This window comes from Hordeum vulgare, chromosome 6H, assembly GCF_904849725.1.
Source record: "Hordeum vulgare subsp. vulgare chromosome 6H, MorexV3_pseudomolecules_assembly, whole genome shotgun sequence".
In the NCBI taxonomy this organism is placed as follows: domain Eukaryota; kingdom Viridiplantae; phylum Streptophyta; class Magnoliopsida; order Poales; family Poaceae; genus Hordeum; species Hordeum vulgare.
Window position 1 is genome coordinate 379,487,027 of NC_058523.1, and position 13,147 is coordinate 379,500,173.

A 13,147-nucleotide genomic window follows, 5' to 3' on the forward strand; every position below is an offset into this window, starting at 1 on the left:
GAGGTCCTTCTCCTTTAGCCCAAGGTTGAGCAAGGTGTCGAGGTAGAGGATGTTTATGTTGCTGCCGCCGTCGACTAACACCCGGGAGAACCGGCAGGTGAGCCTCTTGGAGGCGAAAGTGGGGTCGAGGACAAGCGCGTATGAGCCTGGATTTGGCATCACCGCAGGATGGTCAACCCGGCTCCATGTTATTGGCTTTTCAGACCAATGCATGAATTGAGGAACCGGGGGGACCGTGGAGTTCACCTCACGCCGCTGTTGTCGCTGGCTATGCTTGTCATCACCCTCGCTGGTGAAGACAACATAAGCTCTGTCTTGATGGGGGTAGTCGTCGTTGAGACGGCCGTCGTTGTGAGGCGGCGGTGGTGGAGCCGGAGCACGAGGCGCCGCAGCTGCACGTGGGGGAGCCGGCAGGCCCTCTCCTCACGACAGTCGCTGTGCAAAGATTTACTCTCGGAGAGTGTGAGTAGCCGGCTTCACCCCAGTATGCATCTTGCATGGCGCGTTGAGCATTTTCTCGAAGGTGAGCTTGGGCTGCCAGTTGATCTTGCCGGTCTGCTGCCGCTGAGAGCCGGCTTGAGTAATCGGCGCGTCTTCCTCCACACTAGCCACCCGCTTGCTATTGGAGCGCGAATCAAGTTGGTCCGTCTTGCACTTTTTGTTCTGGACACCTTGATTGTCTCCAGCCGGCTTGGGAGCAGTCGGCATGGGGACAATCTTGTCCAAGGCGGTCACCTTGACCCGCATCGCGGAGTCAGCCGTGGCGTACTTGTCCGTGTTGGCCATGAGAACCTCCAGAGAGATGAGCTCGGAGCACATGAGCTTGTGCTTGAGGAGAGTGTCGTCTCGGCAGCCATCGATGAAGTATTGAATGGCTTGTACCTCATGCACCCAATCGTAGGAGTTGTGCAGCTCGGTCCAATGCGTGACTTAGTCACGAAGGGGTTTGTCGGGCCTCTGGATGCACATGGCCACCTCGCGAGGCCGGCTAGGGCGCTTGTAGGTGCGAGTGAAATTGTGGACGAACGCCTCCTCAAAGTCAACCAAGGAGTTGACGCTGCCGGTTGGAAGGCTGTTAAGCCATGTTCTAGCCGAGCCGACCAGCATGAGAGGCACGTAGCGGACGGCTACACGTTTGTTTCCCCGAGCGATGCCAACAACGGTGGTGTAGTCGATCATCCAGTCTTATGGATTGGCTGTGCCATTGTACTTGGGGTGTCCCGAGGGAGAGTGAAGCCTCGGGGAAATGGCTCCCCCGGATCCGAGGGCCGAAGCACACCGGACCGATGGGGACGTCCTCTTCTAGGAGAGCCGACAGCACAAGGATGTTGAGGCGTCTGCGAGCATCGTTGTTGCTGTGTGGGATGCGAGGGCCGATCCGGGCCGTGATCGGAAGGGTATCTTGGGAGCTCGTGGCGTTGCCCCCCTCTCGATGCCTTAGAGTAGGAACATCACGCCCCGAATGCCCCTCGTCGCCACCATCTCTGCGACGCCGGCTTGAAGTCGGCTCGCTCTGGCACTGAGAACGCCTGTCTTGGCTGCCCTCGCTCTTCCGGCCGGAAGTGCGATGCGAGGAAGATCCCTCGGCATGATGACGACTGCTGGGGTTACGGCATGCTCCGGGATCGGTTCCCGATGACTCCGATTGTGCCTGACCAGGGTCAAGCAGTGTATGTTGCTCATTTGCGGCGTCAAGGAGATCCTTGAACCGCTTCTCCTGAAGGACGTGGTCCCCGCCCTCCAAACCTGGCATTTCTGCCATAGCCGCCTGAGCAGCCTGCAAGTTGGCCGCAGGGGTCTCGTAGATGGGCTACTTGCCGCCTAGGATTTCGGCAACGACCCGGCCATGGCGCGGACCGCCCCAAGCCGGCTAGGACCATCAGCAGCCTGAGTGAGGCCGTAAGCGGAGTTATACTCGCGCTGCGCGGCCTCCATCCGGCGTTTAGCCGCGGCAATGACGATGCCCTCCTTCAAGATCTGCCTGCGAGCCTACTCCAGCGAGGCTCGCGCGTCGGTGGGGTTTGTAGAGGTGGCGATGGGCGTCTGCAAGTCGGCAAGGGTAGCACGACGCATGTTGGCTGATAGCACAGCGGGATCAGCAGCATGTGCTGACGCCTTGCCGTGAGCCTTGCTGGTGCCGACTCCAATGACCATCACCTCCATGACGCTGGAGATGACGGTGACATGATACGGGGCAAGACAGCCTGCAGATGATGGTGGTCCGTCGAAGACGAGCACATCGCTGGGGTACTCGTCAAGCGCAGGCGTCTCCGCGAGGGAGAGCCTACTGAAGCTGGCGCACAAAGCGTCGACGCGATGTCCTCGCCTGGGTAGCGAGGTCCATCGTCGAGGCGCAAGTCGCTGAAGAGAACGTCGTTGTTCGCAACAGCAGCGATGATGACGCTGGGGAGTGACTTGTCGTCAGACTCCCCATCAGTATCCGTGAGACGGATAGGGATGTCGATCAACATCGCAGAAGCATCCTCAAGGGCAGGCTCCACGGGCATGCTGGTCGGTCCGGACGTGAAGGCTCCAGTGGTGTAGGCGAAGGGTCCTGCCCAACATGTAAATCCGGCCAATGCCGCGGACGGCCCCACGGCAGGCGCCAAATGTCGGTGTTTACTCACAACATATGCCATGGGTAGGCTAAAGATGGTGGGAACCGAAGTGACACCGGTGGGCGCTGGGGACGAGGTTGGTACAAGCATGGAACGCACGATGTACCCAGGTTCAGGGCTCTCCGTAGAGATAATACCCCTAATCCTGCCGAAGTGTATAATCTATCGATGAGGCTACAATGTGCTCCTGGAGCTGCTCTGTGGAGGAGGAAGAAGGAGTAGCCGGCTAGCGTCTACCTCTCCTGTATGAGTGTGTGTGTGAAGGATTGACCAACCCTCTGCATGAAGGGAGGTCGAGGGGTTTTATAGGCGAACCCACCGACCTACAATAAGGATAAAAGTAAATGAGTGGGGCCCGACTGACAGCCTCGCCAACTGGACAGGGGGCCCACGGGGGTCTTGTCTTGTCGCTGGAGGGCCCTGCCGGCTGTGGGGTCCGATCTGGCTATGGGACCCGTCAGCTAGCCAGTAAGGCTCTCGCGTAAGGCCGACGCAGGACACGTGTAGTACGTCCGGCGTCGTCATGCGAGATTTGTTATGGGGTGCCAGTACGGCCGTCTCCACTGTTCCCACGCCGAGTGTGATAATGGAGTTGGAGTTTGACGGGCCGACACTGTGCAGGATGATGGATCGGAGCCAGAGTAGGTCAGCGGCATGGCCGCCAACATTGTACCTACCGTGCGCTCCTATACAGTACCGTGGCTAATGTGTAGCCACCTTTAGGGTCTCATCATGACCTACGACCTGATGTGACTTGAGCTCCCTAGCCGGCTAGTTGCTTAACCAGCCGGCCAGGCGTGGCCTAGACGGCCAGAGGGAGGTAGCCGTCTCGCCTCTAGCCGACAGGAGCTTCCTTGCCGGCCAGAGAGATTCGACCGTCTTGCCCCCAGCCGGCAGGAGCTTCCTAGCCAGCCAAGGGGACTTGGGCTTCATAGAATGAGTCATACTATTCCTTCTAGGTAGAAGGCAAAGGAGTAGGCTCGATGAGCCTACCCCGGGGTTACCCCCCGTCATATTTATATGAGTAATATCTTTTATGGTAATGCACCCAATTTGAGGGGATTGTTCATATTAAATCTCGATTGTGATGAAACTCACATCCATAACATTGATACCAAAAGATGTAGAGTTAACAATGATAACGGCACTTTCTTGTGGCACTGCCTCTTAGGTCATATCGGTGTTAAGCGCATGAAGAAACTCCGTGCTGATGGAATTTTGGAGTCACTTGATTTTGAATCACTTGATACATGCGAACCATGCCTCATGGGCAAGATGACTAAGACTCCGTTCTCTGGAACAATGGAGCGTGCAAGTGACTTATTGGATATTATACATACTGATGTGTGCGGACCAATGAGCATAGAGGCGCGTAGTGGATATCGTTATTTTCTCATCTTCACTGGCGATTTGAGTAGGTATGGCTATATCTACTTGATGAAGCACAAGTCTGAAACATTTGAAAACTTTAAGAAATTTCAGAGTGAAGTTACATCGTAGCAAGAATATCAAGTTCCTACGATCTGATCGAGGAGGGGAGGATCTGAGTTACGAGTTTGGTGCTCATTTAAGACAATGTGGAATTGTTTCACAGTTGACACCGCCTGGAACACCACAGTGAAATGGTCTGTCCGAATGTCGTAATCGTACTTTGTTAGATATGGTGCGATCTATGATGTCTCTTACCGATTTGCCATTATCATTTTGGGGCTATGCATTAGAGACAGCTGCATTCACTTTAAATAGGGCACCATCAAAATCCGTTAAGACGACACCATATGAGCTATGGTATGGCAAGAAGCCAAAGTTGTCGTTTCTTAAAGTTTGGGGAGGCGATGCTTATGTCAAAAAGCTTCAGCCTGAAAAGCTGGAACCCAAAGTAAAAAAGTGCATCTTCATAGGTTACCCAAAAGAGACAGTTTGGTATACCTTCTATCTCAGATCCAAGGGCAAAGTGTTTGTCGCTAAGAACAGAGCTTTTCTTGAGAAAGAGTTTCTCTCGAAAGAATTGAGTGGGAGGAAGATAGAACTTAACGAGGTTACAACACCTCTGCTTCAACAAGATGGTGGTGGAGGGCAGAAAGAAATATTGGTCGAGGCAATGCCAGTTGAAGAAGAAGCTAATGATGATGATCATGAAGCTTTGGATCAAGTTACTGTCAAACCTTGCAGGTCGACAAGGGCACGTACTGCTCCCGAGTGGTACATGAATCATGTCTTGTCAATCATGTTGTTAGACAACAATGAGCCCGCGAGTTATCGAGAGGCAATGGTGGGCCCAGATTCCAACAAATGCTTAGAATCCATGAAATCCGAGATATGATCTATGTATGAAAACAAAGTGTGGACTTTGGAAGTATTACCTCAAGGTGGCAAGGCTATTCAAAACAAATGGATCTTTAAGAACAAGATGGACGCGGACGGTAATGTGACCGTTTATAAAGCTCAACTTGTGGCAAAGGGTTTTTCACAGGTTCAAGGAGTTGACTATGATGAGACATTCTCACCCATAGCGATGCTTAAGTCTGTCCGAATCATGTTAGCAATAGCTGCATTTTTCGATTGTGAAATCTGGCAGATGGATGTCAAAACGGCGTTCCTTTACGGGTTTCTTAAGGAAGAGTTGTATATGGTACAACCCGAAGGTTTTGTTGATCCAGAGAATGCTGACAAGGTTTGCAATCTCTAGCGATCCATTTATTGGACTCGTGCAAGCATCTCGGAGTTGGAATCAGCACTTTGATGAGGTGATCAAGGCGTTTGAGTTTATACAAGTTTTTGGAGAAGCTTGTATTCACAAGAAAGTGAGTGCGAGCTCAGTAGCGTTTCTAAAATTATATGTGGATGACATATTGCTGATTGGAAACAATGTAGAGTTTTTGGAAAGCATAAAAGATTACTTGAATAAAACTTGATCAATGAAGACCTAGGAGAAGCTGCTTACATATTGGGCATAAAGATCTATTGAGATAGGTCGAGGCGCCTGATTGCTCTTTCACAAAGCACATACCTTGATAAAGTTTTGAAGAAGTTCAAAATGAAACAATCCAAGAAGGGATTCTTGCCTGTGTTACAAGGTATAAAGTTGAGTAAGACTCAATGTCCGGTAACTGCAAAGATAGAGAAAAGATGAGTGTCGTCCCCTATGCTTCAGCCATAGGGTCTGTCATGTATGCAATGCTGTGCACAAGACCGGATGTGCGCCTAGCCATAAGTATGGCAGACAGGTTTCAAAGTGATCCAGGAGTGGAACATTGGGCGACGGTCAAGAATATTCTGAAGTACCTGAAAAGGACTAAGGAAATGTTTCTTGTTTATGGGGCTGACGAAGAGCTCGTCGTAAAGGGTTACGTCGACGCAAGCTTTGACACTGATCCAGATGACTCTAAGTCGCAAAACGGATACGTATTTGTTCTTAACGAGGGTGCGGTAAGCTGGTGCAGTTCCAAGGAAAGTGTCGAAGCTGATTCTACATGCGAAGCGGAGTACATAGCTGCCTCAGAAGCGGCAAGGAGGGTGTCTGGACGAAGCAGTTCATGTCAGATCTTGGAGTTGTGCGAAGTGCACTGGATCCAATCAATCTGTTCTGTGACAACACTGGTGCCATTCCTCGATCCGAGGAACCAAGATTTCACAAGAGGACCAGACACATAAAGCAACGCTTCAACGCCATCCGCGATTACATCACGGAGGAAGACATAAATATTTGCAAAGTGCACACGGATCTGAATGTTCGAGATCCGCTGGCTAAAATTCTACCACGAGCGAAGCATGAACAACACCAGAACTGTATGGGTGTTAGATTCATTACATTGTAAATCACATAAAGATGTGAGACTAGATTACTGACTCTAGTGAAAGTGGGAGAGTGTTGGAAATATGCCCTAGAGGCAATAATAAAATAGTTATTATTATATTTCCTGTTTGAAGATAATCGTTTATTATCCATGCTATAACTGTATTGAATGGAAACATAAGTGCATGTGTGAATGTATAGACAAAATTGTGTTCCTAGCGAGTCTCTAGTAGACTAGCATGTTGATCATGGATGGTTAAGGTTTCCTAGCCATAGACAAATGTTGTCACTTGATGACGGGATCACATGATTAGGAGAATGATGTGATGGACTAGACCCAAACTATGAACGTAGCATATGATCGTGTCATTTTGTTGCTATTGTTTTTTGCATGTCAAGTATTCATTCCTATGACAATGAGATCATGTAACTCAGTGACACTGGAGGAATGCCGTATGTGTATCAAATGTCACAATGTTACTAGGTGACTATAAAGGTACTCTATAGGCATCTCCGAAGGTGTCCGTGGAGTTAGAATGGATCAAGATTGGGATTTGTCACTACGTGTGACAGAGAGGTATCTCGGGGCCCACTTGGTAATACAACATCACATATAAGCCTTGCAAGCAATGTGACTAAAGAGTTAGTCATGGGATCTTGTATTACGGAACGAGTAAAGAGACTTCCCGGTAACGAGATTGAAATAGGCATGGAGATACCGACGATCCAATCTCGGGCAAGTAACATACCGAAGGACAAATGGAATGGTATATGGGATTATATAAATCCTTTACATAGAGTGTCAACCGAAAAGATCTTTATAAAATATGTAGGATCCAATATGGACAACCAGGTGCCGCTATTGTATATCGACCGGAGAGTGTCTCACGTCATGTCTGCATAGTTCTCGAACCCGCAGGGTGTGCACACTTAAGATTCAGTGAAATTTCTGTATAGTTTAGTTATAAGTGCTAGTGACCAAAGTTTTGCTCGGAGTACTGGATGAGATCCCGGATGTCACGTGGAGTTCCGAAATGGTCCGGAAACGAAGATTGATATATAGGAAGTTGGTATTTGGATTCCGGAAGAATTTCGGGCATTGTCGGCACTCTACGAGGAGTGACGAATGGGTACCGGGGGCCCACCAGCTGGGCCCACCACTCCCCAAGAGGGCCACGTGGACTTGATGGTGGCGTAATAGGTCTTATGGTATGACTAGTCAACCAAAGAAAGCCCATGAGGTAAAAGTGGAGAAAACCAAAAGGCGTGGACTCCTCCTCTCTAGTTTCGGCCGAGCCCAAGGGGGTTTCCCTTGGTGCTCAAGGGTAGCCCCTCCTTCCTCCTATATATACTAGAGGTTTTAGGGTTTTTGAGACACAATTTCAGCCACGTGCAACCCTCTCTTCTAGTTTGTAGTTCCTCATCTAGATCGGATTTCTGCGGTGCTTAGGCGAAGCCCTGCAGGAATAGATCACCACCATCACCGGCGCGCCGTCACGCTGTCGGAGAACTCATCTACTTCCCCGTCTCTCTTTCTAGATCAAGAAGGCGGAGAGCCGGAGATCGTCATCGAGTTGTATGTGTGCTGAACGCGGAGGTGCCGTCCGTTCGGTGCTAGATCTGGACGGATCGTGGGACGGCGGCGATTTGTATTGCGAAGATGTTCCAATACATCAACATCGTTTCTTAATGCTTCCCGCTTAGCGATCTACAAGGGTATGTAGATCTGACCTCCCTCTCATAGATGATCATCACCATGATAGGTATTCGTGTGCGTAGGAAATTTGTTGGTTCCCATGCAATGTTCCCCAACAATATTGGATGTATGAGATGATTGTGTTGTAATAGTTAAATATCGACTTGCACGTCGATGCTATGGAAACCGACAGGAGCCATAGGGTTGTGTTTAATTATTTCGTGCTTGGTGATGCTTTGCTTTATCGCTAGTAGTAGCTTTAGTAGTAACAACATAGTCAGTGCGAGGAACTCGATGGCACCACAATGATGGAGATGATGGTGTGGCGCCGGTGACGATGGAGATCATGCCAGTGCTTTGGTGATGGAGATCAAGAAGCACAAGTTCATGCCCATATCATGTCACTTATGATTTGCATATGATGTTAATCCTTTTATGCACCTTATTTTTCTTAGGACGACGGTAGCATTATAAGGTGATCCCTCACTAAAATTTCAAGACAAAATTGTGTTCTCCTCGACTGTGCACCTTTGTGACAGTTCGTCATTTTGAGACACCACGTGATGATCGGGTGTCATAGACTCTACGTTCACATACAACGGGTGCAAAACAGTTGCACACGCGGAACACTCGGGTTAAACTTGACAAGCATAGAATGCACAGAGATGGCCTCGGAACACACGAGACTGAAAGGTCGAGCATGAGTCATATAGTGGATATGATCAACATGGAGATGTTCACCATTGAAGCTAATCTCAACTCATGCGATGATCGGAATTGATATAGCGAATTTGGATCATGTGACACTCGAATGACTAGAGGAATGTCAATTTGAGTGGGACTTACTTAGTAATATGATTATCTAAACCCAATTATCTTGAAAATAGTCTAAGTAATCTTTGAAAAAACTTTATGTTGTAGATCAATGGCTCGTGCAGTAGCAACCCTGAATTTTAATGTGTTCCTAGAGAAAGCTAAGCTGAAAGGTGATGGAAGCAACTTTGTTGACTGGGCCCGTGATCTGAGGCTTATCGTCACGGATGCCCAAAAGCAATATGTTCTTGATGCACCGCCCAAAACGGCGTTGCCAGAAGTTATGAACGTCTCGCAGACGCGCAAGGATGACTACTCATTAGTTCAATGTGCAATTTTGTATGGCTTTGAACCGGGACTTCAAAGATGTTTTGAACATCATGGACCATATGAGATGTTCCAGGAGTTGAAGTTTATCTTTGAGAAGGCCGTCCGGATCAAGAGATATGAGACCTCCGATAAGTTCTATGCTTGCAAAATTGAGGAGAACAGGTCTGTCAGTGAACATGTGCTCAGAATGTTTGGGTACTCTAGCCGTCTGACTGAGCTGGGAATTGCTCTCCTGCTAGAAGCTATCACTTACAGAGTTCTTCAATCACTGCCACCTAGCTACAAAGGCTTTGTGTTGAACTATAACATGCAAGGGATGAATAAGTCACTCACGGAGCTGTTTGTGATGTTGAAAGTTGCAGAGTCAGAAATCCAGAAAGAACATCAAGTGTTGATGGTGAATAAGACTACCAGTTTCATGAAAAAACGACAAGGGAAAGAAGGGTAACACCAAGAAGAGTGGCAAAGCTATTGCCTCTTCGACAAAGAAACCCAAGTCTGGACCCAAGTCGGAGACTGAGTGTTATTATTGCAAAGGTACTGGTCAATGGAAGCGAAACTGCCCCAAGTATCTAGCCGATAAGAAGGCGGCCAACACCACACAAGGTATATTTGACATACATGTCATTGGTGTGTACCTCACCATCTCTCGTAGGAGTGTGTGGGTATTTGATACCGGTTCTGTTGCTCACATTTACAGCTCATAACAGGAACTGCGGAATAAACGAAGGCTGGCAAAGGACGAAGTGACGATGCGCGTGGGAAATGGTTCCAAGGTTGATGCGCTCGACGTTGGCACGCTCTCACTTCAATTACCGTCAAGATTAGTTATGAACTTAAATAATTGTTATTAAGTGCCTACGTTGAGCATGAACATTATATAGGGATCTTATTTATTGCGAGATGATTACTCATTTAATTCAGAGAATAATGGTTGTTCTATTTATATGCGTAATATCGTTTATGGTCATGCACCCAATGTGAGGGGTTTGTTCATGTTGAATCTCGATAGCGATGACTCTGATATCCATAAGATTGAGGCCAAAAGATGTAGAGTTAATAATGATAGCGCCACTTTCTTGTGGCACTATCCCTTAGGTCATATTAGTATAAAATGCATGAAGAAACTACATGCTGATGGAATTTTGGAGTCACTTGATTTTGAATCACTTGAGACATGTGAACCATGCCTCATGGGCAAGATGACCAAGACTCCGTTCTCCGGAACAATGGAGCATGCAAGTGACTTGTTGGAGATCATACATATTGATGTGTGCGGACCAATGAGCATAGAGTCGCGCGGTGGATATCGTTATTTTCTCACCTTCAGTGATGATTTTAGTAGATATGGTTATATTTACTTGATGAAGCACAAGTCTGGAACGTTTGAAAAGTTCAAGCAACTTCAGAGTGAAGTTGAAAATCATCGCAACAAGAAGATCAAATTCCTACGATCTGATCAAGGAGGTGAGTATGTGATTTACGAGTTTGGTGCTCATTTAAGACAATGTGGAATTGTTTCACACTTGACACCTCCTAGAACACCACAACGTAATGGTGTGTCTGAACGTCGTTATCGTACTTTATTAGATATGGTGCATTCTATGATGTCTCTTACCGATTTTTCGTTTTCATTTTGGGCTATGCATTGAAGACAGTTGCATTCACTTTAAATAGGGCACCATCAAAATCAGTTAAGACGACACTATATGAACTATGGTATGGCAAGAAGCCAAAGTTGTCGTTTCTTAAAGTTTGGGGATGTGATGCTTATGTCAAAAAACTTCAGCCTGAAATGCTGGAACCCAAAGCGGAAAAGTGCATCTTCATAGGTTACCCAAAAGATATAGTTGGGTACACCTTCTATCTCAGATCCGACGGCAAAGTGTTTGTTGCTAAGGATGGATCTTTTCTTGAGAAAGAGTTTCTCTCGAGAGAATTGAGTGGGAGGAAGACAGAACTTGATGAGGTTGTAGAACCTATGCTTCAACCAGATGGTGGCACAGGATAGAAATAATTTTCTATCATAGCTACACCAGTTGAAGAGGAAGCTAATGATGATGATCATGAAACTTGAGATCAAGTTGCTAATAGACCTCGTAGGTAGACAAGGGCACATGCTGCTCCTGAGTGGTACGGTAATCCTGTCTTATCAATCTTGTTGTTAGAAAACAATGAGCCTACGAGCTATGGAGATGCAATGGTGGGCCCGGATTCCTACAAATGGTTAGAGGCCATGAAGTCCGAGATAGGATCTGTGTATGAAAATAAAGTATAAACTTTAGAAATATTACCTGAAGGTCGAAAGGCCATTCAGAACAAATGTATCTTTAAGAAGAAGACGGACACTGCCGGTAATGTGAGCGTCTATAAAGGTCGACTTGTGGCAAAGATTTTTTTTCACAAGTTCAAGGAGTGACTACGATGAGACTTTCTCACCCGTAGCTATGGTTAAGTCCGTCAGAGTCATGTTAGCAATAGGTGCATTTTTCGATTATGAAATTTGGCAGACGGATGTCAATACAACGTTCCTTCATGGGTTCCTTAAGGAAGAGTTGTATATGATGCAACGAGAAGGTTTTGTGAATCCAGAGAATGCTGACAAAGTATGTATACTCCAGCGATCCATTTATGGACTTGTGAAAGCATCTCGGAGTTGGAATCAGCGCTTTGATGAGGTGATCAATGCATCTGGGTTTATACAAGGTTTTGGAGAAGCTTGTATTTACAAGAAAGTGAGTGGGAGCTCTATAGCGTTTGTAATATTATATGTGGATGACATATTGCTGATTGGAAACAATATAGAACTTCTGGGAAGCGTAAAGGATTACTTGAATAAAAGTTTTTCAATGAAGCACCTGTGAGAAGCTGCTTAAATATTAGGCATTAAGATCTATAGAGATTGATCAAGGCACGCGATAGGACTTTCACAAAGCACATACCTTGATAAGATTTTGAAGAAGTTCAAAATGGAACAATCCAAGAAAGGGTTCTTGCCTGTGTTACAAGGTATAAAGTTGAGTAAGACTTAATGCCCGGTGACTTCAGAAGATAGAGAAACGATGAGTGTCGTCACATATGCTTCAGCCATAGGGTCTATCATGTATGCAATGTTGTGCACAAGACCGGATGTTAGCCTTGCCATAAGTATGGCAGGAAAGTTTCAAAGTAATCCGGGAGTGGAGCACCGGATAGCGGTCAAGAATATTCTAAACTACCTGAAAAGGACTAACGAAATGTTTCTCGTTTATGGAGGTGACGAAAAGGGTTACATCTATGCAAGGTTCGACACCGATCCGGATGATTCTAAGTCACAAACCGGATAAGTATTTATTCTTAATGGGGGTGCGGTAAGCTGGTGCAGTTTCAAGCAGAGCATCGTAGCTGATTCTACATGCGAAGCGGAGTACATACCTTCCTCGGAGGCGGCTAAAGAGGGTGTGTGGATGAAGCAAATCATGATAGATCTTGGAGTTGTGACTAGTGCACTTGATCCAATAAATCTATTCTGTGACAACACTGATGCCATTGCTCTAGCCAAGGAACCATGGTTTCACAATAGGACCAGACACATAAAGCGACGCTTTAATGCCATCCGCGATTACATCAAGGAGGAGGACATAAATATTTGCAAAGTGTACACGGATCTGAATGTTGCAGACCCGCTGACTAAGCCTCTTCCACGAGCAAAACATGATCAACACGAGAACTGTATATGTTAGATTCGTTACATTGTAAATCACATAGAGATGTGAAGCTAGATTATTGACTCTAGTGCACGTGGGAGACTGTTGGAAATATGCCCTAGAGGCAATAATAAATTAGTTATTATTATATTTCCTGTTTCAAGATAATTGTTTATTATCCATGCTAGAATTGTATTGAATGGAAACG